This window comes from Hippopotamus amphibius, chromosome 8 (assembly GCF_030028045.1).
Source record: "Hippopotamus amphibius kiboko isolate mHipAmp2 chromosome 8, mHipAmp2.hap2, whole genome shotgun sequence".
Lineage (NCBI taxonomy): Eukaryota > Metazoa > Chordata > Mammalia > Artiodactyla > Hippopotamidae > Hippopotamus > Hippopotamus amphibius.
The window spans coordinates 67,181,506-67,201,272 of record NC_080193.1 but is presented as its reverse complement, the minus strand read 5'-3'; positions in this window follow the sequence as shown (position 1 = coordinate 67,201,272).

The following is a 19,767-nucleotide window of genomic DNA, read 5'->3' as shown; positions in this document are numbered from 1 at the left end:
GTTAAACTCTGTGATACAGGCAGCATATTTTAAAATGGTCAGAGAGGTAGAGAATGAACTGAGGTTGAGAATGAATAGAAAATGAAGTAGTGGGGGATACGGGCTTCAGTATTGTAGGCAGGAACCCTCCCTGACTATGCATTCAAAGCCGAGAGAAGGGTATGGTGACTCAAGGCAGGAGCAGTGTAACATTAAGATGTCACATGATGCTAAGCACGGCTGCCAGTGGTAAAGAGTAACTTAGAAGGATCTCTCAACTCTGAAGGTGAAGAGTGCTTGGAATCAGCCTTGACTGTGCTGGTGAGGATTCAAATGGCATGCAATCGTGTAGGGAAATCTATGCTGGTTTTGTTGCTCAACATACTGTTCATATTCTTGTTGAAGTGTATGTTTTTTCCCAAAAAAGTTGACATCCAAATACTTGATATGTCTTAAAATGCAAGACATCTTAGAATTGAAGAAATACGGAATATTTGTTAATTCAAAATAACTAATTTAATCCAACTTCCTGCTTTTTCAGTTCTGCACACTGAAGTGTCCACCAGACACTGAATGATATGTATGGTGTTTTTGATATACTGTTTATTGTTCTTGAAAAGAACACCCACATACTTTAAAGGTGAATGTTGGTAGTAGCATGGCCCACTTGGGAAAGAAACTCTGGTTATGTGATGGGTGTGTCTGAACTTAGGGTCATCCCCAAGGGGCCCAGAGGGTCAGGTTCACACTCAGCTTTGGCTTTATTTTCCACTTCCTTTGGTTGTCCTTCAACGGTAACCATGGGTTACTTGGGCGGCTATATTTTCCACATGAACCCCAGCTACCAACTCTTTGCTTAAGCTATCATATTTGAAAAGAAGTGACATTTTTTCTTTTCTTTTCTTTTCTTTTTTGGACATGCCATGCAGCATGTGGGATCTTATTTCCCTGATCAAGGATCAAACCCACGCCCCCTGCAGTGGAAGCTCGGGGTCGTAACCACTGGACCACCAGGGAAGGCCAACGTGACATTTTATTGGCCACATTCAAATCTTTTCCACAAAAGCAGATGCAAACATCTGAAAACATATCATTATATGTTTTTATTATCATTTATAGTAACAGAAAAATTGTCTCAACTGCATGGCTAATACAAAATATATAGTGAGTCTTCTGGTGAAAACAAGGTATTGGGTTATTCCTCAAAGGGTTTAGGAAATACTTTTGAACTAGATGTTATCCATTTGAATTTAGAGTGGAATGTGTTGAATTTGGTTTAGCATGGGAGGGATTCCTAAGCAGAAATTTGGCATTCCTAAGAAAAGAGGAGAATAAATCAATGTCAGGTGTGTTCTGCCAGTGGTATGCAGTATAGTTACCTCTCTGTTTCCCTTTCGTCACAAATAAGTCATGGATGTGTTTGTCTTTACGTGCCTGTGCTGTTTTTATGCTACAGTGAGTTGTAATTCTGAGGATGCACAGCTGAAATCAGGCACACAAGACACTTGGCACACTGTACAACAGGAAATTGATCAATTAATTATGTGCCTTTTCCCATTTAATTCCACAACAAAATTAGCAACTAGCACCCCCATTTTACAGAGAGGATGCTAAGGCTCAGGGATTAAAATATCTTGCTTGTGATGATGTGACCAGTGAGTGGCAGAACTGAGATCAAGTACAGTAGGCTCTCTCCAGTGCCAAGAATCACAGACCTTAGAAAATAGATCTGAAAATCTGTGGAATCCACTCTGAGAAAGGCTGTGTTCTTATACATACCTCAATTGTATCATAATTAAATATTTATTTTTCTATTTCTGCCTCTAAATCCCTAGGTCCCTGAGGGATAGGCATTCTGGTTCTTTGTATCTCTAGGATTCAGTACAGCATTGTTGAATTAATACATTAAAGTAGTCTAGCAGAGAGTTCCTCTAGATTTCCCTAGAAAAAGATTTATTACCCTCTTCCAAGCAGATGAGAAAACAACTGAGACATAATAAATAAATAGAACACAAAGTAGTTGAAAGTCAGAGACCCAAAGTCGATAAGACAAGAGTATGTCCTATGTTGGAGAGATGTGTAGTCTTCCTAGACACACTAGGTTCTTTGACTATTTGAGCCTTGAAGGGAACTTCTTCATGTGAGAAAGTAACAGCATGATAAATATCCTCCCCAACCCCTCCTCAATCTACTCTCCACCTTCTCAAGTGCACTTCCTGACATATAAAGAACACTCAGTAATGCTCCTTAAATGAATAAATGAATGTAATAATGAAAGAGATGATACTCCAACTAGTAAGTTGGTACCCAGCATCTGAGAGCAGAACCTGTGGATCACACACCAATGGACTATCATAGTCTAGGTTGCACACTTGAGTGACCCCTGGGGCATTTTGGAATCCTCATGGGTGGACCACATGGGTCAGTATGGCAGTCGTCAGAGACGGCCCTGATCTGGTCTGTGGGGTCAACACAAGTGTCCCAACGTGCCCACCCAGTAGCACAATGCCAAAGCCAAATCATTGGAAGTTCTTTCATGAGGAAGGCTGGATGCCTAGGAACTTATGTTATTTTCTGGGTTTCATGTAGAGAGTGCTGAGAGGTATGATATAGTCTCAGAAACAGCTCAGACCTTTTGTTTTATGGTTGCTTCCAGCATTGTAATTACTAAAAAGGAATTTTACAATTACAAAAAGGAAATTCTACCATGTGAAAAATTCTATTGTGTGCTTCTAGTGACATTACAGAAACGAAATCTATTTCCTTTCCCTGCTTAAAGTTCTGCACACAAGGCTAGACGGATGTGACAGATATTGTAATTTGAATACAATTGTTCACTTAGCAACCCCCCTGGAAACCTGTCTCCTGCAACTTGCCTTTGTGAGTAGAGCTCTCGAGACAGTTCTCTAAAAGAACAAAGCCCAACAAGGTTTGAAAACAGAAAATTATAGTAGTCTCATCAAACCAGTCCTCTCCAAACTTCCCTTCTGCCCTGCTCTGTTGTCCTAGGCTAAGAACCCTGAAGCTTATCTGCGCAGAAGTTGTGGTGAAGCTCCAAACTCTGTATTCCTTGAAATAAAGCAAATATGCATACGTTGTCAATTTTTCATTCTTAAATTCCTGTGTTGTATTTAGGAGAACTGATATTTCTTCCTATTGAATTAACTGTCCTCTTCGTCACCCATTTAGCAAACCTCCTGGGTAGATATCACAGAGAGCTCTGGAAGGAAGTCATCTTAAATATCATTCTTTTGTCTTTATGAGATACCTTGTGCTTGATTTACTTAATCCTTTGCCTACATAGGAAAAAAAGGTTACTTTCCCAAAGCTCTCCCATCCTTTTCAGGTGACCTAGGAATAGTGAAGAGGGTCTGGCTGAGGTGTGTGGAAGTGTATCTCTAGACCAAACCGGGAAGGTTGAGCTCAGCCCATTGACTTTTGTGTTTTCAGAGTACTGAGGGTGAAAATACTCCCTGTAAACTGAGAAGAAAGTCCTTCAGTCATTCCTGAAGACTTTCTCACCAAAAGTGTTCATAGCTTCCATTGAAGTAACTTATGTGCATATAATAAACTGTCCTTTTTAGTGGAGAATTTCAGAAGCTTGATTAATTTTTTTTTTTTTTTTTGCAGTCTTTATTGAATTTGTTACAATATTGCTTCTGTTTTATGTTTTGGTTTTTTGGCCAGGAGGCATGTGGGATCTTAGCTCCTCAACCAGGGATCAAACCCACATTTCCTGCACTGGAAGGCAAAGTCCTAACCACTGGACCGCCAGGGATGTCCCTTGATTACTTTTAATAATCCAAACAAGGTTAAGTACATTGGGAATCTTTTGTCCTCAACTCACCTCAATTTGTGTTTGAAGAGTATTATGTGGGGCTGAATGACAGATAAAACTGCTTCCCTGTAAGAGGGGCTCAGTCTTCACACAATGTGAAGCTTTCAGCACGTACTACACATCCCTCCCCAGCCCCCTCCGATCCCTAGACACTAGGAAAGTACAGTCGCTATTTCACACATTTTTATCTTTGCAAGCTTCAAATCGGAGCCTAGGGTGTAATGCAAATAAAGACCTAAACACGTATTAAGGAAAGCAATTTGACACTTTAAGAATTTCATCTCCTCCAAGCCGGCTCACAGACAGATTACATACAGAGAGGAACAGGTTAATGCTTACATAACTGATTGAAAATTGGTGCTAATTGGCTTGAGGTTTAAATGAGGGAGCTCTGTCAGACAGCTGGCCCAGTCGAGGGTTCTGTATATGAAAGCACTTCATGGAAATATAATTTATGTGACGATGTTTATTCTCTGAAAATTAGGTTAAAATGGAAGAAATCATTTCCCTCATCCTCAATTAAAACAAATAGCTCGCGTTTAGCTCAACTTTAGCATCCGTGGGCCTTCAGGATAAATTTCCTCTATTTTACAAGTAAGTCACTGCCTGCATTTTCCTGGGACGAAAGGCCTGGAGGATCAGAGTATTTTAGAAAAGGTTAAAAGAAATTGTACCACATCCAGGAAGGCTAATTTTCATGCATCAAGGTTCTTTGAGCTGAATTTGTGTAATGAGTGCACTGGAAATTGAAAGACGAGATTAAAGTGCTGTTTGTCGTGTACAGAGATTTCAGAAATGCTTATCAGCCCCGCGCAGCTGAACACAGCCCAGATTAAAACCCGATCTGACAGAAAGGGAGGCTGACTGCAAATGTGGGGCTTTACATCCATGCTAATTACAAAGTGCATATTAAACATGAGGCCGATGATGAGAGCAGCTGCAAAGGTCTTTATCTATATTAAGAGACTGTCCACCTACATAATAAGAATAATTACCAATGAGAGAATTCTTAAAAAGAAATTGCATTTAATGATACATCATACAATTTCTCCTCATTTCAAAAGTCTATTTTTACCATCCCCCAATAAGGTGTGACTTTGTCTTCCCTCTGGATCTCGGCGACAGATCAGATTTTGAAGACAAGATCCATTCACTTATATTTCTATTAACAGCAAGCTTGTTTGCTTGGAGAAGTGCAAGTGTAGAAACTCCATGGAATCCCCAGTCCCTGTTTCTAATGAACTGACAGGGAAACAACTAAAATTTTTCCAACCTACTGGAATTACTCGAGAGAGGTGGCACCTAAGGGCGCTTTAATTGGAAAGTTGTTAATATCGCCAGAACTGGACTCCAATATGGTTTTTTGTTTGTTTGTTTGTTTTGTAACTTCCTGCTAATAACTGGCACCATTGGAGCTGTGATTTGGGTGCAATCTTATTGAAGGGCTGCAAGAAATTCTCTTGGAGTCTCTTTCCTCCTTTTTAAAAGGGAAACAACCTCCTTGAGAAGTAGAGGTAATACTCTGGATGAAATCATCTAGCATGTACTGGGCACTCCGTAAATAGTCGTTTCATTTCTGTCATCCTTCCTCTCCTTTCCCCCTCCATCTCTTTCTTCCTTCCTTCTTCTCTTCATATTTTTGGGTTGATATAAAGCTAAGTTATTTAACTGCTACTCAGCCTGAATGTTGCTTTACAATAATTCATTTTCAAAATAAAATAGTTACACATTTTTCTTTGCTTGCTGTAGTTGTTCCTGAAAACCTAGGCACAAAATAAATAACTAAAATCTAATAAATGATAATTGTGAGCTATTAAAAAGAGCACCCAAGAAATTCTGCCTGTTGGGAAAGGCAAGGTGAGAAATCAAAGGTCATAAAAATTACACAAATGCGCTATTGAAAGACATGTTATTTTGCCTTCATTATTGTTAATATAATCCAATTAAATTCTTTGAGGTTTCAGACAGAAATTCTAAATACCTAACAGCCATTTAATCTCTGTTACACGGCTTTACAAAATATTATGAAATACAATGTACGTGCCACAAAAGTTTATAAAAACATGTGTATAATTTGCCAATAGTTGTAAGACAAATACTGATGCAACCCCCCCCACCCCAGGATAAGACGTGGAATTTGGTGACACCCAAGAGGCCCCATCTCTCCTGTGTGCCTTTTTCCATGAGCCTTTTCCTCTTCACAAGAGCCACCCTCACATAACTTTTATGATGATCATTTCCTTGCCTTGATAAGGCTCTTCTGTACAGCAAAACATACTCTTCCATCCCATAATCTAAACCAATCTATTTCCTATTTCCACCTGTAATTAATGGAAATAAAATGTTGATTCTTAGACTTCTTTTCTTGAAGCTTCTCCACATCAGTTCCCGTGTGAGTTAGCTGGGGCTGCTGTAACGCAGCACCACCGGCCGAGGGGCTTGAACAACAAATGCTTATTTCTCATAGTTCTGGAGGCTGAGAAGTCCAAGATCAAGGTGCCAGCAGATTCCGTGTTGCGGGACAAGCCTCTTCTCGTTTGCCGAGGGTCTTCTCACTGTTGAATCCTCGTATAGCGGAGAGCAGAGAGGGAGATCTCCTGTCTCTTCTCCTTTTTAAAAGGGCATTAATCCCATCATGGGGGTGCCACCTCATGACCTTACCTAACTGATTATTTCCCAAAGACCTCACTTCCACATCCATCTCACTAGGGATTAGGATTTCAGCACGTGAATTTAGGGGGAGGCATAAACATTTGGTCCATAATCGTCACTTTTCCCCCTGATGGCAGTAAGGGTCAGCTTTTCCGGACTGGACCTTGCTCCATTCTTAGGTGGCTTTAATAATAGCTTAAAGAAGACCCCAGCAAAAAGGTCTTGAGGATCTTTCTCATCTACTGATGTGTGAGATTCCTGTCTCTCATTTCCCTTCTGTGCCATAATGATCATACTCACCGGCGTACAAAAAGAGACAAAATAACTCCACCACACAGAGAGCATGCCAGGAGAAAAGGAAATCTGGCACAGGAGTGTGGCTGGAAATCCCCGGAAATCTCCAGCCCTTAGAGGAATCTTTATTTCAAAGGCAGCTTCATATAGAAGGGTTTGGAGAGAAATTCACAGTACAGCTCAGCATTATTCATAAAAAAGGCCCTGTACTTTCCCCCCAAAGAAATGGATAAAAATTTCCTGATGATAATAAGGGAGAATGTTATTTATTTTCTGAGCACCTACCTCAGGAGGCTGACCCACCCTCCCTGTCATAGCGGGAGTGAATGTTGTCCCCGCCTAGGTCCTCAAATGCTGTCTCAGTCACCCCCTAGGGACCAGGCTTGATTTCCAGGCCTGCTATGGATGGGTCTCCCCAGCTCTAATCCAACACACCCAGTGATTAGAAACACTAACAACTTCCTGCCATGCCTGCCCCATGCGAGGGCCCTGTAGAAGCCAAGTATAGTCACTTTAGACTCATGAGGTTAGGTCGCCTCTTTTTCCAGCCAATTTGTTACTTAATAAAAATGTTGCTAAATAGTAAACAAACAAACAAAAAAGATGTGAAGTCCTTTTCAGGAGGTGGTGACCCAGCAGTAGGCTGGCTCGACCTGAGTGACCTGGGATCTAATCACTAAATGGCTTTTGACTTTGGACAAGTTTTTCCATCTATAAAATGAACAGGTTGACTGGATGATCTGTAAGATATCATCAAGCCCCCAAATTCTATTCTATTTGTAAGTATTGAATGTCAGGATCTCATATCCAATTTTATTTTTTTTATGAATTTCACATTGAGTTTTTATGGTGAGAGATAAATATAATAAAAAGCACAATCAAGATTATTTTTTAGAAGAATGGAAACTTTGGGAATAATCAAATCACAGAAATTAAACAAAAACCAAACAAGCAAGCAAACAAACACCCTTCATATATATCTGCACCTGTGTCTTTTCCCGTATGGATATTTAGGTGGTCCTAAATATCTCAGAGTTGTAAATTGATGCAGGATTGGGAATAAACATTTTTTGAGCAAATACTTTGTGCCAGGAACATGCTAAATGCATTTGTCTTGATAGTAAGACTGTAAAGATAATGGCATTCCTTTTAGAGACCAGGAAACTGAAGCTTGTTGAATTGAAACAAGTTACCCAGTGATCTATGGCAGAAATTCTCAAAGTGCCGCCCCCCACCTCAACATCATTGGCATCACCTAGAAATTTGATAGAATTACAAATTATCAGGCCCCACTCAGACCTACTGAGTCAGAGACTCTGGCAGGGTGGCCCAGAGATGAGTTTTAACCAGCTCTCCAGCTACAAAGCTTGACAACCTCTGATCAAGTGAGTTAAAAAACTAGGAATCAATCCTAGGTCTAATATCCAAGCCTGAACTCTTTCCATCACCCAGAATTATCATGGAATTCCAATTTGCCTGAATCATTTCTGGTTGCTTTTCTTCAACTCGTTTTCAGATGTGTTTTCCAGGTAGGGAATATTGCAATCACGTCTTTACCAAGTCAACAAGAGACAGGTGAGAGTTAAAACACAATACTTTCAAGTTTGAGAGGCAAAAGGAAAAAGTGAGATTTTCAAGAAGACTCATGACAATAACTTACATCTACTTGTATTATGTCTAGAGGCAAAAATGAACCGACTTGATGACCTCTGAGGTCCCTCTCATCCTATGAGTTTTCTGATTTGATTTTTGAGGTAGCTAACCACTCTTTATATTATAAATTTATAACAGGTTTTATTCAAGAAATGGATTTGATATAATTTTAAAATCTCATGTATAAAATTAAAGCAAAAGAATATTTTGCTTATTTTACACACTTGCCTACCTCCAATTCCACATCAGTGCTTAGCTGTAGGTGCTTAACACTGTTTACTGAACAAATAAAGTTAGACCCTGGGATTAGATTTAAATTTTATATCTGTTGATATAAAATTAGTCTATATGAGATGAAAACAATGAAACTGTTCATAATAGCTTTGCCATGCAATTACATGTATAAACAAAGAAACCTGTGACCTTAAAGCTTCCGTTCTTGCTAGAGTTAGAATAAGAATTTACTTTTCCTTTCTATCCTGCTTTCAGAATATAAGTCTACATGTTTCGTACATCGTTATTTGTCTTTTTCCAGTACAACAAATTGTTTGGAGAGAACAGCTAATATTGACCAAATCAAGCAGTCCCACTGATGACAGAAGTTACAGGGAGAGGAGTAGTGGTGATGAGGTTGTAAGTCCTCTACATTTATACTACAGCTGCATACTCGATGGCACTGACGATTTCCTCATTGCCTTGAGGTTGTGAAATTCCCACTGCTTTTGCAAGACCCAAAGTCCAAGTGGGTGTTGGCTACAAGTGTAGATCATGTTCACATTTCCAGGAATCATGAAATTTGCTATTTTTCTTAATTAGAAATTGTGCACTTAAAAACATATTCATTTATTTATTTATTTTGGCTGCTCCAGGTCTTAGTTGCAGCACGTGGGATCTTTATTGCTGCATATGGACTTCTTAGTTGCGGCCTGCATGTGGGATCTAGTTCCCTGACCAGGGATCGAACCCAGGCCCCTTGCATTGGGAGCACAGAGTCTTACCCACTGGACCACCAGGGAAGTCCCCAAATTTGCTATTTTTCTTGCATGCACTTCTTCATAAGGTGAAACATCTAGAATTCTGAGCTGCCTGAAACCATCCTTTATTTCTTGAAATATGCTACCTGACTTGCCAGTGTCTTTTAGACTAATACATACTCTCAGTCTTGTGACTGAGTTCACCAGCTACTGTTTTTCTTTTCACTTCTCAGTTATCAAGAATATTAGGGGAACGGGGGCATTTGGGTTTAAGGAGGGGTTCTCATTACATGAGAAGTACTTTACACAGAATGTATAAATTACTGATTTGTAATTCAGAGAGTTTGCAAATTTAGGTTGCTGCGAGATATTTATCCCAATCATATATTTCCTCCGTTCAGCACAACAAATAACATTTTCATTATTCTAGCTTTCTTATTTTTTGTACTGTGTATATGTGAAATTTGTTCTGAGGCGTTCAATATGATATTCATTACACAAAAATCACAAAACAACTATGACATACTCAGCCAGTATCATTATGGATTACCATGAAAATTGCCCCCAAACATTTAGCTTTGGTTGATTGGCTTATTGGGTAGAGAGACATTGGTTCAAATTCCAGTTTAGCCACTTACCAGCTATTGAGTCTAAGTTATTCAACCTCCAAACCCAACTTTTCACTCCGATAAAATGGAGATGTAAATAAAACCTATGTGTACATAGCATTTGTGAGGGAACTAATGTAGACAAACCAGGTAATTCACTAGCCCAGGGCTCACAAATGGCCAGCATTCAATAAATGATAGTGATTATTCGTATTAGCTTATATATAGTGTGACATAAGGAAGCATTAGAACAATAAAATATTTCTAATCTTAACATATAACTTAACATATGCAATAAATTCCCTGCACAAATTAAAAATAATCCCAGCCTATCAGTCCAAACAGTCCTTAAAGGAAATCCCTCCCGCTGGTTCTGTGGTTCTATGGTTTCTTCTACCAAAAGCTAATCCTCAAATAAGAGGACCTCAGTGAAGAATTATTGTTGTTTCTGGACTGTTGCTGTTTCTTTATAGTATAAGTAAAGGAACACTTTAAAAAAGAACACAGTAACTAAAGCTTTCTGCTGTGAGGAATTCCCTCCCTAGTTAAAAAGGTCACTGACTGTTTGCAAAAGGAGTTGTTAGATACTATTCGTGCAGCACAAATCAAAAGGAGTTGGGAGGAAGTCCACAGGTTAACGAGAATATTAGGCAGCCTTATGATGTCAGGTGGAAAATGCACTTCAGTTCTCTGTTTTAAATTTTCCAACAACTTTTATGTAAAGAAGTGGCTTAGGCAGACAGTCTGCAAAGAAGACAAATGGGCAGAGAAAATCTTATCTTGGATTTTCCAAGGAGCTTCCATTGCACTATTAAAATTAATACTATTTCTTGGTGAGGCCAATTTAATGCATCGTTGCTTCTAATTGTGTGTTTAACATGCACTCCTTTGAACATTTAGCCTGGGATGTAAATAAATGTTAGCATTCACACATCTAATTAATTTCTACCAAAAATTCATTACGATATTGAACCACATGAACTTATCTTCATTAACTATAATGGAGCCCTTTAAAAATGAAATGTTTCCCAGAATATTGTATGTTGGGAAATGGTAATACAACAGACTTAAAAATAAAAAGCAAGACTATCTTAAATAGAAAAATTTTAGCAACTTCACTTGAATTTGTAATTCAAGTTTCACTTGCTTTGTTTATAGGGAAAAAATACAGTACATTATAGTTCACAGGCAATGTTCTAGAAAATCTTCAGTTTCTGATTCACTTAAGTATCACAAACGTGTTAATTTTCAGGCTTGCTTTAAGTGTTCACTTTGACCCTTAATTTTTTAAAGACCTACAGTGAAATTTTATCTTAAAAATTTTTTCTTTTAGATTTGTATAACATTTTTTTAAAACCATATCTTACTGGTTATTCATTAGAAGACAAAGAGCTTAAAGAGAATTGAGGGATGGCTTAGAATCATAAGAATACATATAATTTAGGATTTATTTAAGTCTAAGCCATAATGTTGAGCTTGTACATCTCCTTGGGGTAGAAAACTATTTGACAAAGGCGCAATTAAATTGTGGATGTGAAGTCTATATAACATAATGAAAATGGTGTGACTGAATGGTGACCAGCTGGGAGGAAAGAGGATATCTTAAACTCAGGCTTCTCCCAAACATCATAGAAGCTGTTCTTTAAAAAAGTTTAATTCTTAATTAAAATTTGAGGACGTTTCACTGAATGTAACTTATATGGTGGATCTTAAATTGTTTGTTTTTCTTAATAAGACATGGTCATCTTTTTCTGTCAAAATTCAAATTTTCTGCTGCACACAGAATTTAGAAAAAATCTCAAGACACTCCTTAAGTATCATCTTTAAATCTTTTATCAAGCATTTACTTATAAAAAGCATTTTATATTGTTTTGTGCTTTTTATATTAAAACATTTTATATCTATTAGATTTTATTAAGTTCAATACAGAGTTAAGCATTGAGAAAGAAAGAAATAAAAGAACCAACATCTTTTCTTGTCAGTATTTATGAATGGGGAAATAAAATACACCTCCTCCTGGATAATTCTAGACCATATATAATCCAGGTAGACAGCATGCAATAATCCTGTTTGCTCTGTAGAAATTGAAAGCATCCTTCTTTGTTTACCAGAAGCACATGAGGTCCCACATTCAGCGCTGTCCTAGTACAACACTGAGCACATCACAGTCCTCACATGCCAGAGTGGCTACTCCTCGCAGGTTGATCCGTCCACAGAAGGATTAAATATCACATTGCACATACCTGGCCTGTGATACATTGTTAAACGTTTCTGTTCATGTATTCATTTCACAAATCTCAATGGCCCAGCAAGCTTTTCCTGAGAAAGTAGGATTTGAAGAGAGAGCTGAAGGGTGAGTAGGACTATCAAGCCAAGGGGTTTGTGAAGCAGCTTGTCTTCAAGGCTAATCAGGCATTTGAACAATAGTAAATCAAAAAACAGAGCGAGGGCAGGCGCGGAGACCCCACAGCGGGAGAGAGCGTGGTTCTGCGCAGACTCTGTGGGAAGGTCAGAGCGGCTGCAGGCAGGAGGTTCCGGGCAGAGCGTCCCGGGTGAGGATCTACGAGGAAGGCAGTCACATGGGCCCTTGGTGCCATCAACAAACACGGTCTTTACGCAACGAGAAACCAGAACCTCCAGAAGGGTGTTGGGCTAGGGAAAGGCATTTCAAAAAGACCTTTGCTGTGAGTCATGACATCTCCTAGATCACCAAAAGCTCAAATTCATAAAAGAACATGAGCAGAGCTCTTACTTGTTATGGATTTTTCCTTTTTTATTTTTAAATTTGTTAAATGAAATAATATACACAGTCCCCAGAACAGTACCTGGCCCATAGCAGGTGACTTTTCTCTGGCAACTCATATTTATCTGGATTCCTTAGAATTACCTCCTTAAGTGGTTCAAATGCCAACTCAAATTGTTTTGGAAAATGTAACAACTGTTCAGTGACAAGGGTCAGCAAACTTTCTGCTTAAGTTAAACAAACATCTATTATAAAAATTGGGTAGTGAGGCGATGGTTTAAATTTCTTTATTCGATGTCAAAAAATAGTCTGTGTTCAGCCTGTGGAGAGTCAATACATTATGATCTTTTTATTCCCCAAGCAATTTAGTTTTCCAATATTTTCAGTAACACATTTCCTCTTGTCAGTGTAGGAGAGCCCAATTTATACAATAATAGATATTTTCAGAATTGCAGAAATATGAATTGTAACTTTCTTAAATCTTGGCTGTAAAACAAGTTTACATTTTACATGTGCAGTAATGGCTTTAAAAATAGTTTTGGAGACTACTTTTATTAGAGTAACAGCAGCAATGGCTTTCAAAAGATATGTGAGTCTCTATATGTAACAGACTAGGCCACGGCCAATGGAGGGAAGGGTGTCTTCAAGGCTAACCAGGCATTTGAACAATAGTAATTCAAAAACTGTCTGCCCCATGGAGAGAAAGTGTTTTCAAAATCTGAGTAAATTTTGTCCAACTCTCATGGTAATCTCAGCACATCAAAGGTTGCCAAGTTGCCATTAGAAGCATCATCTTGACAAAGCTGTCAGCACCATCAGCCTCATAGGCAACTTGTTAGAAATGCAAATAGACCACACTTCTGAGGAATTCTGGGCTGGGGCCCAGCAAGTTGTGTGTCAATAAGCCTTCCAGGTTCTCAAGTTTGAGAACCACTGGTCTAGGAGAAACAGTGTCCTTCAGAAACCGTATCATCTGCCAGTCAAGTCACATGTTACTGAAATAGCTCTTAGTGGTACAGAAGATAATGAGGAAAAGGATATAATCCAGAACGATTCTTTTCCTCTTGCCTAACAGAAACCCTTTCCCAAACAGCCAACATGTCTTAAGGAAATCTGATGGGTCCCTGTGGCAGAGGCGGACCCTAATTAGGCTAAGCCAATACGGCAACCCCAACCTGCTTACCAGGGATATCGTTTAGGGATATTGAAGAGCTGAGTCTATTTGTGCCAGTGAAATACATAAAAGATTGTTTGGGCTTTGGGGCAAGGGATTTTATTATTCTTAAGAGCCAAAGGAGGCTATTTCTCTCTTCCACTGCATGTAAACATCATGCTACCAGCAGGCACCCATGAGCATCAGGAAACCAGCCAGAAGATGAAGTGGACTCTCCGTGGGTTGTACAGAATGGAAAGTCAGAAAGGATTTGAGTTCTTGATGACACTGAATCAGCCCACCATGAAGCCCACCCTATGTCTGGCTTTTCTATTACATATCCCAACGCCCTTTAAGTAAGTTAAAAATGTTACCTGTAACCAAAAGCATCCTAACTTATATAGGATGTCCAGTAAACCATGAGCCATTCTGAGACAGGGGACATGGCCTTAATCAGCTTAATATCCTGAGGGCTTAGTTCCACGCCTGTAGATAGTGACGGCTTAATAGATTTTTGTTGAATGAATGAAAAACTGAATGCATTTATATTTAATAAGTATATTCCACTAACCATAACATCCAAAGAGATAGAACTGCAATGCAAGTACCTTAAAAATTGTTTCCTTCAGAATGATGTCATCCTGTGCTATTTTTCAAACTAATTGACATCGTGAGAAAGCGTTTTATCAGGGATAGAAAGAAAGTATCTCTGCTTATGCTTTTTAAAAATTTTTATTTTAATATTTTAAGATTGCACTTGAACATAAAACATAACTGCTGCTTTTTATGATCAAGCATGTGTTCCTAAATCTACAGATTAAAAGCATGAACAAGTCCCTGCTCTGTCATCAGTTTCATTACTCACTTTTATTTTGTCTTTCTTGTGTTGGCAGGTGCTCTTAATTGCTCACAAGCATGAGTGGGAAGTGATTATAAACTTCAGATTTAATAAGAACATCAGAAAAGGGAGAAATATTGATAGATCAAACTGCTCTATCACTTACAGGGTTTTTCTGGTTTCACGTTTTGTTTCCTTTTCCCACACTTGTAAAATCTTCAAATAAAAGTGATCTCTGCCTTTGTGCTCTTGTGGGTTACAGGCTTCTCTCAAGACAGAAGAAAAGACTTGAGCTCTCCCTAGTGAGACCTCCATGAGGTCACATAGGGGTAGGAGTAAGGCTGAGACCCTCCTCCCAGTCTCCTGAGAACTAGCCCCAGATGCTTCGCACACTGAAGTGGCACTGATTACTCCAGCAAGTATATATGGAGCCCTTGAAATAGCCCAGCCATGATTTTCAGTCGCTTTTGCCCACCCGTCAAGTGTGCCCAAGATGGTAAGTTTTCCCCATTTGATCAGATATACCTCTGATTCTTCCTAAGTTGAAATTTCAACTCTATTTCCGGCTACAAATGGCAAATGTTATCATCCTAGTACTTTTACTCCTCCTGAATCAGGTGCAGTTGTAACACCTCTAAGCAGTAAAATTATTTCTTCAGTGCATTTGGCATTATAAACCATTGTTTTTGTTTGCTTTTAATTAGACTAATCAGTTAATAAAACAAACCATGATACTTGAGAACAGTAGAGCATGATGGTTTGGGGTGGGGGTCACCTCTGCATCTTGAGCTCTTTTCCCTATTTAGACCTGCTTATTGTCCCCTTCTGCTGGGAGCATCCTAAGTGCATTTTCTTCATGTTCCTTCCTAGCATTGTAAACTCAAGCATATTAAGATATAAATGTCTGAAAGTTCACCTGGGTTCTTCATGGCAGGGCAAGGGGGGTTCTTAGGAGTTTGCATTTTAAGAGGGAATGAGTCCCTTTCTTGGAACGTCTAGCATTTGCAAGCAAGGAGGAAGGTGATGGCAACATTCTCCTTGGCTCTGTTTTCACCCAGCCACCAGGCTGTCCTTTGGGATGACACCCCTGACTAAAAGCAAAATTAAAAGATTCAATAGCAACGAAACCAGGGTCAAGGTTCATGTGTTTGGGTCATGATAAAATAGGATGGCAGTTTTATTTTTGCAGGTGTTATTAAATTTGTTGCCAGGCATCAGAAAGCAAAACTGGGTTCTGCCCATCACAAATAAATTTGTGCTGTAAGCAAGCGAGCACTTTCTTGCTCAGAGATGGAGAGCTGTCACCTTGGGCTGATCAGAGGGGGGCTTCTAACCCCCTCTACACCCCACTCTTCCACAACACACGAGGGGTCACTCATGGACTCCGGCTCTCTTGCTCTGTGTATTACACCTGGACCACGGAATATGTACGACTCCGTGTTCCCCCAATAAACCCAGTGCTCTGACACCATATCAACAGTACCGTGGGCTTGTTAGCCTTAAGCCAATTAGGGCAATTAGTGCTATTTAATACGAAATGTTCTCCAATACACACACTGGCAGAAATATTGAAAAATACAAGCCTCAAGAATTCTGATTTATCTTCTCATTGCCAGAGCCAGCTGCTGAGTGTGCCAAGCGGCACTGCATGTGCTCCTGGCATAACTTTATTAATAATCTTGGCAAACAAAGAATCCTTCAACAAATAGCAGTAGCTTTTTGATTATATTGTGCCACAGATAATAATTGCTTCAAATTGAGTGTATTTGCTCATGCATAATGAAAAAAAAAGATCACATAACAGCTTGATTATGAAAACGAACGGCATGTTGGAAAGCTACCAAGAATTCCCCCAAATTGGACATTTTAATTGTTTTACCTCAGTTGCTGATCCAGGCCAAATTCATTTAAAATAAACTTTACATACGAAAATCTCCATAAAGCAAGGAGATTTCCAGCCTACTGGCAATAATTCATTTAGAGTTAATGAATGTGAACATGTCTTTTAAAGCTTCATAAAAATGTATTATTATTATTGGAATAATATTGAATTCAACAAAATTCCAATACACAGAAAAATTTAAATTGGCTCTTGCAGGTCTGGGAAAGGAGATCTGACATGAACTGTATGTTAGAAATCCAAACTGTGCAGGCTAGATCTTCGCATGCAGGTGTTCTACAATTATTTCAATTTAAAAATGAATTGTGCTTTTTCATAATGATGTGGAAGTGTTCCTTTGATTATTTCTGTTAACATAATGGCTACCATTTATAAAGCAATTACTGTGTTTCAGACACTGGGCTGAATAGTTTACAAACATAATCCAGTTTAATATTCACAACAGCCCTATCAGGTAGATACTCTTTTCACACCTTGCACTTAGTAGTTACAGGATAAAAATTCATTGCATGACTAGAGAAGTTAAGTAATAGGCTCCACATTCACAGGTAGGAGACCAGCATTTAAACTCCCGGGGTAACTTTCAGTAGCTGTTCTCTTAGATCCATTATTGATGCTTCTTTCCTGTTTTAGGAGCGATGCTTTAAAGTGCCCAGCTTCTAGGAGTCCCCAGACAAGCTTACATGTGACCACACTAGGAATTCCACTAGGTAATATTCTTTAGGCGTCCAGGAAATGTGACACCGATGGGTAAGGATGCCAGTTAATTGTCCTCAGAGCTCTGCAGAGGGAACTGCTCTGATGATGTTTCTAACTTGCTCAGGGGGAGGCCGCCAACACCACCAAGGACTTGATGGCGGAGGAAGTCGTGTCAATAGGACACAGTTTGAATTCAGTCAAGGACTGAACACTCTTGCCCAAACTATTTTCTTTTTGCACATTCCACTTGGTAATTTTGAGCTTTCAATACTAGTGACAGGTTGACCCACGTTATTAACACTGATTATGGCCAGTCCTGGGCAACATCTTGGAGTGAATTAATTTTCCCCATGGCACTCTCTCTACATCTTTCAGCACCTGTTCCCTCTCTACCTGCTCCAAGTGTCACCTCCCTCCAGTCCATTACTTTACTGGCTCATCTTTATTAAAAATAAAATTAGGATGGTTATTTTATTATTTTAGCCATGGGACCCTTGTCCAAATGCAATCTTAGCTGGAAGCACAAAAAGGAACAAGTCTAATCTCCCAAGGATGTGGGGCTAAAAGTCTAGAATCGTATTAATTCAACGACACTTACACCTGAGTGAGGAATCTTTCAAGATCTTACCCCAAGGCCCACCTCGTTTCAAAGATTTCGCAGATAACTACGATGACTCAGTTGATCTCCTTTTTGAATTCCTCTGTTTTAACAGCCAGTAACACAGTCTCAGTCTAATACATCTCTGTTTTTCACATGTGGGTTAATTTCTCTGCTCAGTTGAACTATAAACTCCATCATGGCAGGGACCTCACTTTACATGTCTTTTGTGATTTTCATTGAAGCAGAAGATCCCATCTACTGTAAATAATTCACCAGAAGTGGACCTTAGAAACAATTCTCATCAAGTTAAAGTGAAATAGAAAGAGAAAGAGAAAGCAGAAGGTACTCAGTTTTATGAGACCTGCAGCCTTCTTTCTTTTACACCTCCAGGTTTTGGTGATAGAGCACTGCTTAGTAGTCAGAGAACCAGTGTTCAACCAGCCTCAATTTACTGTGTGACTGTGGGCAATTTTATTTACCTCTCTGTGCTTCAATTTCCTAATCTGTTAAAGGAGATAAGGGCCTCATCAACTATTTGTGAGGATTTAGCGATATTTTGTATAGAAACCACATGGTAGAGTCACAGTAACTTTCAGTCTTATTCCACTTTCCTTTCATTTTGAATCCTTTGGAACATTTGACCTAATTAACCAGCCCACAAATTCCTTGCTACATGTTAATTGGGTTAAGAAACCTTCATGTTACCAACCCTGCCTTGTAGGCTCCTCTTCGGAGATTGACTCTCCCCTATTGCACTGTCCTGGATGTAAACATTATGGGCTTTACTATTCCCTGTAGCCAGTGTATTCATCCTGTGAGTTGACTGCCTGCATGGGTGGTGATTGGGGTTCAAACGAGGGTACTGGAAGAGTAGGCAAGAGACAGACTCGTTTATTTTTCTTCACCCAGGCATCCTTCCTGTCTCCCTCCTCCCACTTCCTCCATAGGGATGACTGGCTTTGACCTTTCCTCCATTTAATTAGTTCTAAAAATGTAAAAAGAAGACTGTCATCGGTGAAGAGTTCCGACATGGTTTTGTAGACCAGTGCTTCTCAGGCTTTCATATGCTTAGCAATCGCCCAGGATCTTGTTAGAGTGCAGGTTCCAAATCAGTGGGAGGGGCTCTGGCCCGAGAATCTGCGTTTCTCCCCAGTGCAGGGGAGATGTGGGTGCCGCGGACGCACAGCCCACACGTGGAGGAGCTAACATCTAGATGACTGCCTCAAGGCAATGAAAGCCAGTCATAGGGAACACGGGGAGGAGTAGAGCTATAAATAAGAAAAACAAAGCAAAATCTCAGTGTCAGAATTCAGGTGGCGATGTCACACGTGCGTCATGGAACTAGGGAGAATGCGCATGCTCGTTTATGCATTTGAAGTTTTTTTACCTTCTCTTGGCTTAAATACCAGTCTCAGATATGCACTTTTTTTTGTAGAAGAAAAATTTTTATTCTCAAAATACGAATGAATTTTGATGCAAAGATATTCAATCACCATCATAGTCCGTAGATACTCACTCTTGATCTCACCCTATTTACCACTGGGAAAAGCTCTACTCTCCTTTATATCGCCCCCTCCCACCCCCCCACCCCCCCACCCCCACTTTTACTTTCTACAGATTTTAACAAATACATACATATATATTTCCTGGAAAACAAATAACATGGAGCAAGGATGTATTTTAGAAGATTTTTAACATTTATCTCACATATCTGCACAGACCAATAACGAATACATGAAAAATGCTGTGAAGGTTGGTGGACACGGAACTGCGAGCCTTGATCTGGAGCCAGATGGGCTGCGTCTGAATCCTGGTTCTGGTACTCGTTAGCCTTG